We start from the raw sequence: 6,815 nt of genomic DNA on the forward strand, positions 1-6,815 counted from the left end.
ACACCACCTCGACACCCCCACACCACCTCGCCAGCCCCACACCACCTCACCTCGACACCCCCACACCACCTCGACACCCCCACACCACCTCGACACCCCCCACACCACCTCGACACCCCCACACCACCTCGACACCCCCACACCACCTCGACGCCCCCACACCACCTCGACACCCACACACCACCTCGACACCCCCACACCACCTCGCCAGCCCCACACCACCTCGACACCCCCACACCACCTCGCCAGCCCCACACCACCTCGACACCCCCACACCACCTCGCCAGCCCCACACCACCTCGACACCCCCACACCACCTCGCCAGCCCCACACCACCTCGACACCCCCACACCACCTCGCCAGCCCCACACCACCTCGCCAGCCCCACACCACCTCGACACCCCCACACCACCTCGCCAGCCCCACACCACCTCGACACCCCCACACCACCTCGCCAGCCCCACATCACCTCGCCAGCCCCACACCACCTCGACACCCCCCACACCACCACACCAGCCCCACACCACCTCGACACCCCCACACCACCTCACCAGCCCCACACCACCTCGCCACCCCCACACCACCTCACCAGCCCCACACCACCTCGCCAGCCCCACACCACCTCGCCAGCCCCACACCACCTCGCCAGCCCCACATCACCCCCACAACATCCCCACACCACCTCGCCACCCCCCACATCACCCCCACACCACCTCGCCACCCCCACACCACCTCGCCACCCCCACACCACCTCGCCACCCCCACACCACCTCGCCACACCACCTCAACACCCCACACCACCTCGCCAGCCCCACACCACCTCGCCACCCCCACACCAACTCACCAGCCCCACACCATCTCGCCACCCCACACCACCTCGCCAGCCCCACATCTCCTCCACACCACCTTTTTTACGCAGAGGGTAGTGGGTGCCTGGAACTCGCTACCGGAGGAGGTGGTGGAAGCAGGGACGATAGTGACATTTAAGGGGCATCTTGACAAATACATGAATAGGATGGGAATAGAGGGATACGGACCCAGGAAGTGTAGAAGATTGTAGTTTAGTCGGGCAGCATGGTCGGCACGGGCTTGGAGGGCCGAAGGGCCTGTTCCTGTGCTGTACATTTCTTTGTTCTTTGTTCTTTTTGGTCACCTCGCCAGCCCCACACCACCTCACCAGCCCCACAACATCTCGCCACCCCCACACCACCTCGCCAGCCCCACATCACCCCCACACCACCTCGCCAGCCCCACATCACCCCCACACCACCTCGCCAGCCCCACATCACCCCCACACCACCTCGCCAGCCCCACATCACCCCCACACCACCTCGCCACCCCCACACCATCTCGCCACCACCTCGCCAGCCCCACACCACCTCGCCACCCCCACACCACCTCGCCAGCCCCACACCACCTCACCAGCCCCACACCACCTCGCCATCCCCACACCACCTCGCCCAGCCCCTCACCACCTCACCACCCCCACATCACCCCCACCCCCACCCCCCACACCACCTCGCCAGCCCCACACCACCTCACCACCCCCACACCAACTCGCAAGCCCCACACCACCTCACCACCCCCACATCACCCCACCACCCCACCACCCCCACACCACCCCCCACGCCACCTCACCAGCCCCACCCCACCCCACCACGCCCACAGCACCCCCACACCACCCCACCCCACCTCACCAGCCCACCCCACCACACCACCACCCCCAAATCACCCCCACCCCACCCCACCACCCCCACACCACCCCCTACCACCGCCACACCACCCCCACACCACACCACCACCCCCACCCCACCTCACCAGCCCCCCACCACCCCCACACCACCCCCACCTTGCCAGCCCCACCCCACCCCGCCAACCCCACACCACCCCCACACCACCCCCACACCACCTCGCTAGCCCCACCCCACCTCGCCAGCCCCACCCCACCTCGCCAGCCCCACCCCACCTCACCAGCCGCACAACACCCCCGCATCACCCCACCACCCCCACATAACCACACCACCCCCACACCACCCCCACCCCACCTCACCAGCCCCACCCCACCACGCCCACAGCACCCCCACACCACCCCACCCCATCTCACCAGCCCCACCCCACCAGGCCCACACCACCCCCACACCACCCTACCACCCCCACACCACCCCCACACCACACCACACCCCCACACCACCCCACCACCCGCACACCACCCCCACCCCACCTCACCAGCCCCACCACCACCCCACACACTCCCACACCACCCACACCACCCCCACACCACCCCACCACACCACCCCCCACCACCCCCCTACCACCGCCACACCACCCCCACACCACACCACCACCCCCACCCCACCTCACCAGCCCCCACCACCCCCACACCACCCCACCACCCCCACACCACCCCCACCTCCCCAGCCCCACCCCACCCCGCCAACCCCACACCACCCCCACACCCACCCTCGCCAGCCCCACCCCACCTCGCCAGCCCCACCCCACCTCACCAGCCCCACCCCACCTCACCAGCCCCACACCACCCCACCACCCCCACAGCAACCCACCACTCCCACCGCCTTTTGTTTTATTCATTCTTGGGATGTGGGCATTGCTGGCTTGGCCAGCAATTCTTGCACATCGCTAATTGCCCTTGAACTGAATGGCTTACTGGGCCATTTCAATAGGGGGCAGTTAAGAGTCAACCACATCACAGTGTGGGTCAGGAGTCACATGTAGGCCAGACCTGGTTAGGACAGCAGATTTCCTTCCTTGAAGGACATTAGTAAACCAGATGGTTCTTATGACAATCAGCAATGGTTTACGGGTTGTGGGCATCACTGGTTAGGCCAGTATTAGGCCCATCCTTAGTTGCCCTTTAGAAGGTGGTGTTGAGTTGCCTTCTTGAACCGCTGCAGTCCTTGAGGTGTAGGTACACCCAATGTGCTATTAGGGAGGGAGTTCCAAGATGTTGGGCCCAGTGACTGTGAAGGAACATTGATATATTTCCAAGTCAGGGTGGTGAGTGATTTGGAGGGGAACCTCCAGGTGGTGAGGTTCCCAGGTATCTGCTGCTCTTGTCCTTCTAGATGGTAGTGGTCATGGGTTTGGAAGGTGCTGTCTAAGGACCCTTGATGGGTTACTGCAACGTATCCTGTAGATGGTGCACACGACTGCCACTGTTCGTCAGTGGTGGAGTGTTTGAATGTTTGTGGAAGGGGGAGCAATCAAATGGACTGCTTTGTCCTGGATGTCCTCAGCCAAAAATCAAGACCGCCCCTCTGGGCGACTGACGGAATGCCATGCTCCTGTGCCTCGACAGCGACGTGAATCCATTTTACAACAGCGTACAGTAAATGCCGTTGGCATATCATTAACGGGCCCGTCCCGGTATTTTATGGGGCTCCCGCGATGCTCTGTCTCCGCCAGGATGAATTATCGATGCCGAGGTTCACGTGTGGTTTTAATAATCGGGAAACAGGCACCGTGGCTGCTGAGGGAGAGAGAGGAGGTAGGGCATGTTCCTAGAGGCAGGACCATGATCTACCACTCTACCCCACCCACCCCAACCCCTCCCCTGTCCCCAGCTCCGCCCCACAACCCCTCCCCCCCCCACTCACAACCGGACGCCCCCTGCTGGCAGGGCATCACGTGGCCCACCCAAGGGGAATGCCCATCGTAGCCCCTACAGGAGGACACCAGGCAGAGCTGCAGAGCTTACCGCCGGTATGGTTAGCGCCAATCACTGGTACATCTATTGGCAGGGAAGGGTGCTAGGGTCAGAGGCTATGCGGTGCCGGGCACCGACAGGGACAGGGGTGTGATGCAGAGAGCAGAGTGCCAGGGGGATTGGCCAGAAGTGGGTGTGGGGATAGGGGGAGGGGGTTGGGGAAGGGGGAAATGCTGGGACATGGGCTGCAGTGAAGGCTGGGCCACCATGTAGCCCACTGAACCTGGTTGGGCACGGGGATACACACCATATTAACATGTCTCCCTTTCAACCCCTGCAGACAAAGGATTTCAGAACCCAACCAGGAATGGTTGCCATCTGCCTTACTGCCGCAGCCCTGGGGGATGCACTGAGGCTGTGCGAGCAGGAATTGCTCGGTGAGGACCCTGCAGCAGCAGAGCTTGGCCCAGAGGAACAGAAGCCAGCTGGTGAGGATAGAGCGTGGACCGCCCCAACAGGCAGAGGAGGATGTGAGAAGGTGCCGCCGCTTTAGGCCTCGTGTGTACTTGCAGCGCCTGTCATTGAGGATCTGCCAGATCGAGCATGCTGTTGAAGATTCTGGCTGAGCAGGGGGATCGTACGGCATATCTACCCGGATCATGTTTCACCCCGGAACTGTGGGGCTGTAGGAAAGGCCACGCACTCCCGGTGGCCATCAAGGTGGTAGTTGCTGGGGCGGATTGGTGGCACAGTGGTTAGCACTGCTGCCTCACGGCGGTGAGGACCCGGTATCGAGCCTGGCCCCGGGTCACTGTCCGTGTGGAGTTTGAACATTTTCCTCGTGTCTGCCTGGGTCTCACCCCCACAACCCAAAGATGTGCAGGGTAGATGCATTGGCCACACTAAATTGCCCCTTAATTGGAAAAAAAAGCTACGGGCCAGGCAGTGCTAAAATTACCGGGGTACCAGCGGGAGAGCCAGGGTACCACCCCTGCCCTGTCGCTGACCACCCAGCCGCCTCCAATCACCTGGGAGACCCTCCAGGTAGCCGTTCTGCCTGGTCCACCTCTGTGTGGAGAAGGTGAGGCGATGGTGGGGTGGAGAGGGCGGGGGGGTTGCCGGGGGGGGGGGGGGGGGGGGGGGGGGGGGGGGGGGGGGGGTGGAGTGGGTTAGGATGGAAGAGGAGTCCCGTAAGGGTTCCAGTCTGAAGATTATGGTGATGGCTCCGCTGCCGTTAGCTCCGGGGAAGTTTACGGGGAGCCCAGTGGTGCAATTGATGGTCAGGGTGTGAAACCTGTTGGGGAGGCATTTTAAGTTGGCCAAGATGTCGGTGCTGACACCACTGTGCAGGAACCATAGGTTCAAGCCGGGGGAGATGGATGGGATGTATAGGAAATGGAGGGAGGCATGGCTGGAGCAGGTCAGGGACTTGTTCTCGGAGGGGAAGTTTGTGGGACTGGCTGAGCTGCGGGAGAGGTTTGAGCTGCCGAGGGGCAGTGTGTTTAGGTATATGCAGGTGCGGGACTTTGCATAGAAGGAGTGGAGGGCGTTCCCAAGCTACCAGAGTACACACTGTTGGAAAAACTGCTGCTCCCAGATAAGTTGGGGGAGGGCAGATTTGGAGATATATATGGGTGGTTGGAGGAGCAGGGTGGGGCGCAGGTGGTGAGGATCAAGAGTAAATGGGGGGAAGAGCTGGGAAGGGAAATAGGTTGGGGACTGTGGTGCGAGGCGATGTGTAGGGTGAACTCAACCTTGTCCTGTGTGAGGATGAGCTTGATTCAGTTTAAGATGGTGCACAGGATACACATGACCCGGGCGAGGATAGAACATAGAACATAGAAAAATACAGCACAAAACAGGCCCTTCGGCCCACGATGTTGTGCCAACCTTTTGTCCTAGACTAATCATAGATTATCATTGAATTTACAGTGCAGAAGGAGGCAATTTGGCCCATTTTGTCTGCACCGGCTCTTGGAAAGAGCATCCTACCCAAGGTCAACACCTCCACCCAACACTAAGGGCAATTTTGGACACTAAGGGCAATTTATTATGGCCAATCCACCTAACCTGCACATCTTTGGACTGTGGGAGGAAACCGGAGCACCCGGAGGAAACCCACACACACGGGGAGGATGTGCAGACTCCGCACAGACAGTGACCCAAGCCGGAATCGAACCTGGGACCCTGGAGCGGTGAAGCAATTGTGCTAGCCACAATGCTATCGTGCTGCCCTTGAGAACAAATTCATCTACACTATATCATTCTACCATAATCCATGTACCTTCCAATAGCTGCTTGAAGATCCCTAATGTTTCCGACTCAACTACTTCCACAGGCAGTGCATTCCATGCCCCCACTACTCTCTGGGTAAAGAACCTACCTCTGACATCCCCCCTATATCTTCCACCATTCACCTTAAATTATGTCCCCTTGTAATGGTTTGTTCCACCCGGGGAAAAAAGTCTCTGACTGTCTACTCTATTTATTCCCCTGATCATCTTATAAACCTCTATCAAAGTTGCCCCTCATCCTTCTCCGTTCTAATGAGAAAAGGCCTAGCACCCTCAACCTATCCTCGTAAAATCGCTTCTCGGCCTTTTGGCTAAGATCAAGTGTCTGTAGATTGAGCCTTTGGGTTCAGATCTGGTATGTCTCTATTGTGGGAACCATGAATTTGATTCAATTTGAATTAGTTTTTTGGAGCAGGCGAGGAGCTGGATTAGGGGTTCGCCCCTGACCCACACTCTGAACCCTGGCTTGGTAACTCAGAAAAGGAAAAATTAAAAAAAAACGCTTTCCTCGTAAGACCTACTCTCCATTCCAGGCAATATCCTGGTAAATCTCCTTTGCACCTTTTCCAAAGCTTCCACATCCTTCCTAAAATAAGGCGACCAGAACTGTACGCAGTACTCCAAATGTGGCCTTACCAAAGTTTTGTACAGCTGCATCATCACCTCACGGCTCTTAAATTCAATCCCTCTGTTAATGAACGCAAGCACACCATAGGCCTTCTTCACAGCTCTATCCACTTGAGTGGCAACTTTGAAAGATGTATGAACATAGACCCCAAGATCTCTCTGCTCCTCCACATTGCCAAGAACTCTACCGTTAACCCTGTATTCCGCATTCATATTTGTCCTTCCAAAAT

At 59.3% G+C, this 6,815-nt stretch overlaps 1 pseudogene; it reads left to right on the forward strand.

Annotated features, from left to right (window-relative positions):
* Positions 1-6,249: 6,249 nt before the first annotated feature.
* On the forward strand, positions 6,250-6,451 carry LOC140408116 (U2 spliceosomal RNA; annotated as a pseudogene).
* The last annotated feature ends 364 nt before the right edge of the window (positions 6,452-6,815 follow it).

This window comes from Scyliorhinus torazame, chromosome 2 (genome assembly GCF_047496885.1).
Source record: "Scyliorhinus torazame isolate Kashiwa2021f chromosome 2, sScyTor2.1, whole genome shotgun sequence".
Lineage (NCBI taxonomy): Eukaryota > Metazoa > Chordata > Chondrichthyes > Carcharhiniformes > Scyliorhinidae > Scyliorhinus > Scyliorhinus torazame.